The sequence below is a fragment of the Microtus oregoni genome, unplaced genomic scaffold (assembly GCF_018167655.1).
Source record: "Microtus oregoni isolate MIOR12 unplaced genomic scaffold, Mior012 000045F_ref0000178, whole genome shotgun sequence".
In the NCBI taxonomy this organism is placed as follows: domain Eukaryota; kingdom Metazoa; phylum Chordata; class Mammalia; order Rodentia; family Cricetidae; genus Microtus; species Microtus oregoni.
Genome location: NW_024543219.1, coordinates 9,405,011 through 9,418,023, shown reverse-complemented (window position 1 = coordinate 9,418,023; position 13,013 = coordinate 9,405,011).

Here is a 13,013-nt window from a genome sequence, read left to right as displayed (position 1 = left end):
TTCAGAATCTTACCATCTCCAAGTGGCCATGGTTCCTGTTCCTGGGCTCACACAGCTCTCAGCTATGCTCTTCCCTGATCCTGTTGTTTTATTCAGATCATCTTCATTAGAGTGTAAACCAGTGTCTCCTCCTGTTTATGTGTTCTTGTTATTCACTTTCAGTAACGCTTTAGTCAATGCTTATGGATTTATTTTTACTAAATTTTAGAAATCTAATAAATAGCACATGATAAGAAATATCATCTAATTTAGAAGTTTAATGCCCATTATGTAACACTTTTAAAGTGGTTCACCTTTAAACCCCACTCCATAGAGACTGTCATGGTTTCTAACCATCTTGCATTTCCTACATCAAGAACTAAAGGAGTTAAGGGGGTTGTTTTTGTGTGACTTGCGGAGTTATGGCCAGTAGTCACCTTTGCTGACAGCCTTGATCCACTAGAGGGCACAGCAGGCTTGCCAAAAATGATTTTCTGAAGCGTCTTAAGGGTTGGGCTATTCAAGAGAACATGTCACAGCAAAGTTTATAGACTGTCAGTTAGATATGTTTTCACAGTGTTCTCTGCTCTCAAATTATTATTCTATAAAGGCTTTAAAGAGACATGATGTTCAGAGAACCGAAGCGATGTCCCAGTGGTTAAATCAACTGCAGATCTTTTGATTTTCAAAAGGAATGAGGTCTTTCCTATTACATGCAATGCCCCCCTATGTGGTCTCTGGGAGCTCTGCAAACACCAGAATTAGTGCCTATCCATTTTGTTAGTGAATTAATACAAAATGCGAGCTTATACATGGGCCTGTATGCTGCTGTATAACATCTGGGACGGTTGTTACAATCTTCACAGTTTAGAAATTCTCATTCTAAAATTTGTAAACTTGAAGCCACATTGCAGTGCAAATGTCCACGGGCCTTAAAATAGATGTGAAGTTTCAAATGAGTCAATTATGAACAGAAAAATAATATTTTATCTTATTAATTTTTTGAGATTTTCGTACATGCACTTTGCCTGAATTCAGTTCTCCACCAATTCTTAGCAGATCCACTTTTCCTTACTCACCCATTTTCCCCCCTCTCATGTTTTGTAATATCAAAAGAAAATCTCCATCCACAGTTTATGTTTTCCATCACTCTTAGATGTTTGGCCATCCCTTGGCTGTGAATGACCTACTGGATCCTTTAAGGTTTTAAAGAAAACAGATTTCTGCTCACCTAGTAGCTATCAAATGCCAATACCTACTTGGTTAGGGAAGCACTTTGTGTTTATGCTCTGTGCTGGAATTTTGTGTAGCTTGAGCTTGTTTATGTTTTCTGCATACTATTCCAACTGCTTTGGCGGCCCTGTTTAGGTACTGAGGAGTTCCATCTGGATGGGTGAATGTGTCGATCCAGGGGTGGATTGACCTGGAAGAGACCACAAACCCCCCTCCCCCAACTCCTTCTGCAGGGCTGTCTTTCTTACACCCGACCCACCCCACCACAAGCCTGAGTTATCTGCTAGGTCCTTTGCTCAGGAACAGTTTTCTGCTCCTACACTAAGGCGACCCACCCAGAGCGGTGAGTGCCTGCCTACCGGGCAGGCCTCAAGGACCCCAGAAAGGGAGCCCGGGCACCTTCAGCTTGTGCTCCAGGGGTGCCTGTGCACTCCTGGATCTCGTCCCGCCTGCCAGGTTTTTCCTTTTGTCCCCGGATCATCAGGCTACCAGGTGGCCCTGTTTAGGTACTGAGGAGTTCCATCTGGACGAGTGAGTGTGTGCAATCCAGGGGCGGATTGACCTGGAAGAGACCACAAACCCCCCTCCCCCAGCTCCTTCTGCAGGGCTGTCTTTCTTATACCCGACCCCCCCCCCCCACACACACACACAAGCCTGAGTTATCTGCTAGGTTCTTTGCTCAGGAACAGTTTTCTGCTCCTACACTAAGGCTACTCACCCAGAGAGGTGATTGCATGCCTACTGGGCAGGCCTCAAGGACCACCCCCCCAAAGGGAGCACGCACACCTTCAGCGTGTGTGGCAGGGTGTTCTGTGTTCTACTTGTCCCCACCCTACCCCCCCCCAAGTTCCCCTCTTTGTCCTTAGGTCATTGGACTACTAGGCATCTATGTTTTGGTGCTGAGGAGTTCCATCTGGATGGGAACAGTTCCTGCTTCTACACTGAAGAGATACACTCAGAGAGTCAGTCAGAGCAAAGACTGGACCAAAACACCAGGCCTCTCCTGGCTCCATTTGAAGGAAGAGATGGGAAGGCACCAAGGCAAGAATTCCTCCAACAACCTGAAAGGCAACATGACATCACCAGAATCCAAGGATCCCGAAATAAGAAGAATTGTACACCCTACTCTAAAAGAATTAGAAGAAATCGACTCAAAAGTGAATTATATGAAAATAATAGAAGACCTTAAACAGGAGGTGAAACACTGCCATAAACAATTAGAGATCACAAACAAAAAGGTAGAGGAAATGAATAAAGCACTCAAAGATACCCAAGAAAACCAAGAGAAACAAGAAAAAGCAATCAAACAGGTAAGGGAAATGGTTCAAGACATGAAGAATGAAATGGAAGTAATGAAGAAAACACAAACCGAGGGAAGGATGGAGATGGAAAATCTGGGTATACGAACAGGAAATACAGAGACAAGTACTACCAACAGATTGCAAGAGATAGAAGAAAGAATTTCAGACACTGAAGATACCATAGAGAAAATAAACACACTGATCAAAGAAAACAGCAAAGCCAACAAATTCTCATCACAAAACATTCACGAAATCTGGGACACAATAAAAAGACCAAACCTAAGAATAATTGAGATAGAAGAAGGAGAAGAAGTACATCTCAACGGTCCAGAAAATATATTTAATAAAATTATAGAAGAAAACATTCCCAACCTAAAGAAGGATATTCCTTTGAAGGTTCAAGAAGCATACAGAATACCGAATAGACTGGACAAAAAAAAAAAAACAAAAAAAACAAAAAAACAAAAAAAAAACATCTCCTCGCCATATAATAATCAAAACACAAAACATACAGAATAAAGAAAGAATATTAAGAGCTGCAAAGGAAAAAGGCCAAGTTACTTATAAAGGTAAACCTATCAGACTTGCACTTGATTTCTCTATGGAAACAATGAAAGCCAGAAGGTCCTGGATAGATGAACTGCAGAAACTAAGAGACCATGGATGCAAGCCCAGACTACTATACCCAGCCAAGCTTTCATTCACTATAAATGGAGAAACCAAAATTTTCAAGGATAAAAACAAATTTAAACAATACGTAGCCACAAATCCAGCCTTACAGAAAGTAATAGAAGAAAATCACAAACCAAGGAGTCCAACAATAACCACAATAACTCAAATATCTTGAGACCCTTCACCAGCACAACTCAAAGAAAGGAAACACACAAACTCTACGACTAAAAAAGTGACCGGAATTAACAACCATTGGTCATTAATATCACTTAATGTCAATGGGCTCAACTCACCTATAAAAAGGCACAGGCTAAGAGATTGGATACGAAAACAGGATCCAACATTCTGCTGTTTACAAGAAACACACTTCAACCACAAAGACAGGCACCTACTCAGAGTAAAGGGCTGGGAAAAGGTTTATCAAGCAAATGGACCTAAGAAACAAGCAGGTGTGGCCATACTAATCTCTAACAAAGTTGACTTCAAACTCAAATCAATCAGAAGAGATGGAGAGGGACATTTTATACTCATAACAGGAACAATTCATCAGGATGAAATCTCAATACTGAATATCTATGCCCCTAATATAAAAGCACCCACATACGTAAAAGAAACATTACTAAAACTCAAGGCTGCCATCAAACCGCACACACTAATAGTAGGAGACTTCAACACTCCTCTCTCACCAATGGACAGGTCAATCAGAGAGAAACCTAACAGAGAAATAAGAGAATTAATGGAGTTAATGAAGCAAATGGACTTAACAGACATCTATAGAACATTCCACCCAAATAGGAAAGAATATATGTTTTTCTCTGCAGCTCATGGAACCTTCTCGAAAATTGACCACATACGGGGTAACAAAGCAAACTTCCACAGTTACAAAAAAAAATATTAGTAACCACCTGTGTCTTATCAGATCACCATGGATTAAAGTTAGAATTCAACAACAATTCTACCCCCAGAAAGCCTAGAAATTCATGGAAACTGAACAGTCAACTACTGAACCACACCTGGATCAAGGAAGAAATAAAGAAAGAAATTAAAGTCTTCCTCGAATTCAATGAAAATAAAGAAACAACCTTCTCAAACTAATGGGACACTATGAAAGCAGTCCTGAGAGGAAAGTTCATAGCACTAAGTGCCCACTTAAAGAAAACAGAAAAAGCACACATTGGAGACTTAACAGCCCACCTGAAAGCTCTAGAAAAACAGAAGCAGACTCACCTAGGAGGAGTAGAAGACTGGAAATAATCAAACTGAGGGCTGAAATCAACAAAATAGAAACACAGAAAGCAATCCAAAGAATCAGTGAAACAAAAAGCTGGTTCCTGAAGAAAATCAACAAGAATGATGAACCCATATCCAAACTAATCAAACGGCAGAGAGAGAATTTGCAAATTAATAGGATCAGAAATGAAAAGGGGGACATAACCACAGACACAGAGGAAATTCAGAGAATCGTTAGATCTTACTACAAAAGCCTGTATGCCACAAAACTGGAAAATGTAAAAGAAATGGACACTTTTTAGATAAATACCATATACCAAAGTTAAACAAGGACCAGGTGAACGACCTAAATAGACCTGTTAGTTGCGAAGCATTAGAAGCTGTTATCAAAAACCTCCCTACCAAAAAAAGCCCAGGACCAGATGGTTTCAATGCGGAATTCTACCAGAACTTCCAAGAAGACCTAATACCTATACTCCTTAATGTATTTCACAATATAGAAACAGAAGAGTCATTGCCAAATTCCTTTTATGAAGCTACAGTCACTCTGATACCAAAACCGCACAAAGACCCAACCAAGAAAGAGAATTATAGACCAATCTCACTCATGAATATCGACGCAAAAATCCTCAACAAAATACTGGCAAACCAACTGCTTTGAATTCATACAAATTACTTTCCCATGTAACTGAAAATTCAGTAATAAAATATATAGGTAAGAATTCTGGTTTATCTCTAAATTATGGCTATTTGAAAAAAAATTCCCAATGGACACGTATATTAACAGGCTTTGTCTCCAGTTGATGAACAGCGTGGAACATTGGAATGTGTGTGCTTGTTTGGAGGAAGTGAGGGAGGAGGTGTATCTCTGGATGTGGGCTTAAAGTTTAAAAAGCACACACATGAGTGTTCTGTCCACATTTGTGTTTAGGTACTATTTGTGTGCTTGCTGCTAGGGAGGTCAAACGAGAGAGTCAGATCTCCTGGAGTTACCAATGTTTGTCAGCCACTGTGAGTCTTCTAAGAATCAAACCAGTGATCCTCTCTGAGTGCTTTTAGTGCTGAGCCATCACTCTAGAGCCACACAGTTTCTTTCTACAAATTTGATTAAGGGAAAATATAACAAACCTGTAAAATCTACTTCTTGCCATTCAATTTGTCATACTGTAAAGACCCAAACAGAAAAAACCGCCAGTTGCTCCACTACAACAATTTCATGTTAGAATCCTAAGAATGACAACATTGACTGTGTTAATAGCCATTGCTAGTGTTCTTTACATTGGAAAGGGATGCTAGATGTGTGACATGTGCCTTATGAATGATTTCTTTTTTACTAAGTTTATGTTTATATCGCATGTGTATAATGTACATACGTACATGGTTCACCTATTCCCTCTCTTACTTTCTTTTTTTAATTGATAATTATTGAGCTCTACATTTTTCTCTGTTCCCCTCTCTGCCTCTCCTCTCCCTGTCAACCCTCTCTCAAGGTCCCCACACTCCCAGTTTAATAAGAAGATCTCGTCTTGTTCTACTTCCCCCATAAATTAGATCTCTGTATGTCTCTCTTAGGGTCCTCTATGTTTTGAATTGTGATTTGTGGGCTGGTTTTCTTTGCTTTCTGTTTAAAAACCACTTATGAGTACATGTGATAATTGTCTTTCTGGATCTGGGTTATGTCACTCAAAATGATGTTTTCTAGCTCCATCCATTTGCCTGCAAAATTTAAGATGTCATTATTTTTATTTTTATTTTTCTGATTTCATAAAAGAAAGAGCAGAAATTTTAAGTCACTTAACTTCCCAAGAATAAACGGTAGCATCACAGTACCTAAAGCTGGAGAAATGTTCACCTTTAGTGTCACCCAAGTAATATTCTCAACTCTTCCAATCCACAAATGATGAAATGATGAACCTATGAAACTGATGTACACTGAGAATGATCTTGTGTTAGGAAACTCCTCCCCTGGTGGACAGTAGTTAAACTAAGATCTGTCTCTTGCTTACACCCCAGAAGTCTCTCATTCTTGAAATCTACTACTATGATGAACACTTCTCTAGCTTTAGGAACTGTGATGCTACTGTTTATTCTTGGTAAGTGAAGTCACTTAAAATTTGTGCTCTTTCTTCTATGATGTCAGAAAAACATTTAATCATGTAAGAGCTTTGTCCTTAATGTGTCACAGATATTCTCTTCTTCCTCCAGAAAGAAGCCATGGAGACTCAGTGACCCAGAAACAAGGTCAAGTGACTCTCTCAGAAGATGACTTCCTATTTATAAACTGTACTTATTCAACCACAAGGTACCCGACACTTTTCTGGTATGTCCAATATCCTGGAGAAGGTCCAGAGCTGCTTTTGAAAGTCACAACAGCCAACAACAAGGGAAACAACAGAGGTTTTGAAGCTACATATGATGAAGAATCCACTTCCTTCCACTTACAGAAAGCCGCTGTCAAAGAGTCAGACTCGGCTGTGTACTACTGTGCTCTGAGTGACACAGTGTCACAAACCACAGGGGGAGCTGAGCACAAACTCAGAGGAGCCAACGGAAGCCTAACTTCTGATCATCTGCCTTGGATCTCTCCATCTTTCAGTCTAAGCTATGCTCCCCATTATTTCTCTGGATGATGAAAATTTTACAAATGGTCAGAACAAAAGCAGATATTACCACAACTGGATTTCATTGGGTAAACTGCAGCTCTAGGACATCAGTGGTTCCTTATAGAGGGTCACGCTGACTTTACAAGACAACCAGAGAAACAATGAAGTGATCAGTTGTCTTGATCTTTATAAACAATTTGTTTTCTTCATATTGTTGCATGTCACCTCTGTCCCAATTATTCACATAGGGCTAAATTAGTCAGAAAATGTGGCATCTCAATCATGTCTACTTAATACTGTGAAAGGACAGGTTACCAGAGGGCTCCAGCCTTCCCAGACTTCAGGGTTTCTAATAAAGAGATATAGTTTAAAAACAAATGAGAAAGGGAGGCCAGAGGAAGTATGCTCCCTTCAGAGTTTCCATGTCCCCCTCGATAAGTTCAATTCCAGTCTCACCCCAGCTCTGTAGCAGATCACCGGCCGTGGCCTCTCCTATCATTTTCCCCCATTCCCAGAGCACTCAGAAGATCATGATGGCACACCCTGATTTCCTACCTATGGTGGATATTCTAACCCCACCCATCTTCTAGCCCATCTCTATGCCCAATTTTCAGCTTACAATATCAAGAAACACATTATATCTGAAACTATAGTCATATATTCACACTGGGAAGGATCTCAGATGTATTTCTTACCATGCAATCTCCAGCCTCCCCATTCTCCTCATGACAGGACACAGCAACAGAAACAAAAACAAACAAACAAACAAAAAACGGAACAAATATCCAACAAATACAAGGCCAAATATCAGAATTACAGCATTTCCAAACCCAGATGCTTAGATTCCACCATAAAAACAACCAATAACAAGTCAGAATGATATGTCTACAGTAAAGCCCAGAAACCACACTAAAGAACACCCTGAAACACGCAATGTAGCTGAGGCATAACACAACTACTTCAGAATGGACCTCATGACTATGTTAGAGGTCTTGAAAGCAGAAATGATTAAATTCCTGAAGAAAATCTGTGAAAACACAAACAATAGAATGAAATGAAGAAAACAGCTCAAGACTTACACATGGAAAGAGAATCAAATATAAAAGCAAATACTGAGGAAAATTGGAAAGCAAAACTGTAATTCAAACAGGAAGTTCAGAGGTAGCCTTACTCTACCATATAAGAGATGGAAGGAACTCTGTCTCTGTCTGCTTTCATCGCCCAATGAAAGTTAATCTCCAGGAGGATGACTCTATGTCTTTCTTTGGGTTCACCTTCTTATTTAGCTTCTCTAGGATCATGAATTATAGGCTCAATGTCCTTTATTTATGGCTAGAAACCAAATATGAGTGAGTACATCCCATGTTCCTCTTTTTGGGTCTGGGTTACCTCACTCAGGATAGTGTTTTCTATTTCCATCCATTTACATGCAAAATTCAAGAAGTCATTGTTTTTTACTGCTGAGTAGTACTCTAATATTTATATATTCCATACTTTCTTCATCCATTCTTCCATTGAAGGGCATCTAGGTTGTTTCCAGGTTGTGGCTATTACAAACAATGCAGACAGAGACAGAGACCCAAATTGGAACACCAGACTGAAATCCCCAGGTCCAAATCAGGAGCAGAAGGAGAGAGAGCACGAGCAAGGGACTTAGGACCGCGAGGGGTGCACCCACATACTGAGACATTGGGGATGATCTATCGGGAACTCAACAAGGCCAGCTGGACTGGGTCTGAAAAAGCATGGGATAAAACTGGACTTGCTGAACATAGCGGACAATGAGGACTGCTGAGAAGTCAAGATCAATGACACTGGGTTTCTGATCCTACTGCACGTACGGGCTTTGTAGGAGCCTAGGCAGTTTGGATGCTCACCTTACTAGATCTGGATGGACGTGGGTGGTCCTTGGACTTCCCACAAGGCAGGGAACCCGGACTGCTCGTCGGGCTGATGAGGGAGGGGGACTTGATTGGGGGACGGGGAGAGATATGAGTGGTGGTGGAGGGGAGGAGGCAGAAATCTTTAATAAATAACTAAATAACAAACGAACAAAAAAAGAGATAGAAGGAAGAATTTCAGCCATTGAAGACCTGAGAGAAGAAATGGTTACCATGGACAAAATAAATTTTAATCTAAAATTATCCAGGCACAGACCATCAAGGATATATAGAACACTTTGAAAAGACCAAATCTATGATTAATAGGAACATAGGAAGGAGAAACTCAAGTCAAAGGCACAGAATATATTTTCAACAGAATCATAGAAGAAATTTACCCAACCCCCGAAAAAGAGGAACCTATCAAACTAAAAGGAACATACAGAATACCAAATTTACTGAACCAGAAAAGGACATATCATGGTGCATAATGTGCAAAACAAAGAACATTTGTCATTTATTTTTGTTACATAATATTTGTTGAAGTAGGAAACACATAGTAAAACCCAACATTGCTACCACAAAACTGTCAATTTGGGTTAATCAAATCTGTCCAATACAGCTATTTGTGCCTATTATGTGTCAAGCCATAATCTAAAGGACAGTAAGCAAAGAGGACAACATTGTTTTTTTTTGGTAGTCTTGATTCCATGTTGGCTTCCTTTTCATGGGCTGCTCAACCCAGGACCATCTGTCCATGATTGGTACCACTCACAATTCCTTTGGCACTTCCACATCAATCATTAATTTTAAAAAGTCCCATGTTCACACCCATAGGCCAATCTGATGGAGGCAAATCCTTAGCTGAGGTTCCCTCTTCTCAGATGACACTAGTTTATGGTCAAGTTGATCAAAACTAACCAATAATGTTCATTCATTTTCAACCTGGCACACAACTGCATCAATATTAAACTGTATACTTTTTTATTTTTCCTCAAGATCCCATAATTATGCAAGAATATAAAGAACAGTAAAACTTTAAATGTTCCAAAGTCTTTCAAACTCAAACTTTTTTAAAGGTCAGTCTCTTTAAAAATATCCATCTAGAGCTAGATGTTGGTGGCACACGCCTTTAATCCCAATATTCAGAAGGCAGAATCAGGTAGATATCTCTGAGTTCAAGGCCACTCTGCCCTACAGAGTGAGTTCCAGGACAGCCAGAGCTATACAGAGAAATCTTGCTTTGTCAAACAAAAAACCAACCCAACAAACAAAACCATAAAGCTCTTTCCAGGTCCTCCCTTCACAGCTCCTCTCAACATCATGTAGGTATTTTTTCTTTATTACTCATGGAGTTCAATTTGTGCTGCCCACTAAAAACAGGCATGGGGGCACCCACAAAAACATCATCAGCTACTATATATCATACCACTGAATAAAATCGACTCTTAACCCTAGAAGCTATCAACCACTAATAGCTGCTCAGCTAGTAGTGGGGGCCCATAAGTCCCTCTTTAGTCCGTGCCACCATGTTGACTGGTTTAATCACCTTCAAATCTTCTTGTTCAGGCAGATACAACTGCTATGGCTTCCTAAGTATAATAGTTCGGTCATATTCTGAAGACACTATTTCATTCCTGATGTATGTCTCTTAAAACCTCCCTATACAAATTTTTGTGATGTTTCCTGAGCTTTCTGGGGAAGTGTTGTGATATAGATGTTATAGTTATAGCTGTGTGTTTCACAGACACTTAATCTTAGCATTTTGATTAGTTGTGAGCCTAATATTGTATTAATGGTGGTTAATACAAACCACTATCTGCTGCACAGAAACACTTCTCTAATTAGGACTGAATGTTGTCTAATCTATGAATATGGTAAAAGTAGAGGGAAGTTTGACACTAGGTCAGTTTAGCAAAAACAATAGTCGTAGATTTTTCCCTGAGGTCTATAAAGTCCACCGGCATAGGTTTTTGTCAAGATTTATAGTAAGAGGCAAGCATTTTACTCCTGCAGAGCACATCTGAAGCCCAAACAGGAAGCATTTGGCCACTCCCATAACAGTTATACCACTCTTGTGCCCATGAACATATCTAGCTACGCCAGTCATTATTGTAGCTCACAGGATTCACAATTGGTTAAGACTGCTGTTGACTTTTCTCCCCAAGTAGCCTGAGTTGCACTTACTGATAATATAAAATGAAGCCAGTAAGGAGGAAGCTTCCCGATTAGTACTGACTTGATTTCTCTAAGTCTTGTGATCAAAGCACGTGCGTCTTCAACAATGTGGTCTTGTCATCAAGTTGTTGTAGATAACCACATTTAATGGCAAGTAGGTTATATTGTCCTGGGGGTCTCTATAACTGTCTCTGACCTATAACTCTAGGAGATGTATCCTGTACCTGGACTGGCTTTTTATTTGTCAATCTGTGTCTTCTGGGAATAAGTGTTACTTTTGAGGACAAACTTCATTTATACACACACACACACACACACACACACACACACACACACTTTCAAATGTCCTCAGTGTTAGTTGTTCCTTAATTCATCTCTCCTCTATACCTTGCTACCCTCTCATTCCCTACCCTAGTAAACCATTCATTGTGCAGAAAAATTATGATAGAGATGACTGAAAATTAATTTTTCTTCCCTTTGTTCATAAGAGACTACAAATAAGAGATTGTAAGTTTATATTGATCCCAGTCATGAAGAATACTTAAGGCTCCAATTAACATTTTATTCCTATTCCTGTGACTGTGCATTTAAAATTTGGGGTTATGAACATAGTTCATGAGTGACATTTTGTTTTAAATGTTTTAACTCAGTTCAACATTGAATAGCACCAAGAGCATTCATGTCTCTCCAGTTTACTAATAATGACTCAGTAGTTTCATAAAAGCACCCCAAACCATCACATATTTATTGTGTGTAAGGTCACTTTATTGGACTTATGTTTCTAGAACTTTCACTGTGTTCAGTAATTATAAATACGACCACCAGATGGCAGTAAAAGGCAGCTGATGAAAAGACAAGCGCCTTACATGGCATTCTGAAGGAACAAGAGAGAACTCAAGCATTTGTTTTCTTTTTGGCTGTGAAGATAACACAAGAAGATACTAAAACTGTTAGAGAAAAGGGGACAACCTGGAAATACATATAGCCGGATTGGCAAAAGGCTGCAAGTCTGCACTGCTCCCAGGCAGGAAGAAAAATGAAGACATCCATTCACATTTTATTCCTATGCTTGGGTCTGTGGATGGACTGTGAGTAGATTTGGGGTCAATGGAAAGCATTTGGTTTATAATTCTTAGATATAAAGGGAAATCCCTTTTATAAGGCTTCCTCTAGTTATTGTGAATAAAGGCAATTAAGCAGAATACTGACTAATTCCTCCTTTCTGTTTTTCTCTCTGTGCAGGGGAAAGCTGTGGAGAGCAGGTGGAGCAGCAGCCTTCCACTCTGAATATTGGAGAGGGAGACAGTGCCGTCACCAACTGCAGTTACACAAGCGGTGGTTCCTCATACTTCCCGTGGTACAAGCAAGAAGCTGGAAAGTGTCCCCACCTTGTGATAGATATTCTTGAAAATATAGACAGAAAGCAAAAGCAAAGACTTACCGTTATATTGGACAAGAAAGCCAAACAATTCTCCCTGCACATCACTGTCACACAGCCTGGAGACTCAGCCATCTACTTCTGTGCAGCAAGTGCACAGTGCTCCCCAGGCACCTGTAGCCTGTTCTCAAACTTGCTATGGGGCTTCAGCCCTTTCCACATCCTGAGTCTTGTAGTAAAGCATTTGTTACATTTCTTGTTTGTAGTGGAGGCTAACATGCAGATATTCATGGCATAGAATAGAAAGTTAGGATCTAAGTGGATAGGAAGAGAGATAGATACAGAGACATAGAGTGACACAGCGACTTTGTTGTTTGATTTTTGCTTATGTGTTTATTAAATATCTTCATTTAAAATGCATAACAAAATTTTTGGGACACACACACTGGTCTACATATCTGCTTTTGCAATGGTACCATATTGCCTGTCTATCACTATGAATGAAATTGGACCCATAAATATCACCTTCACAAAAAATAACTCAAAATGGATCAAGAAA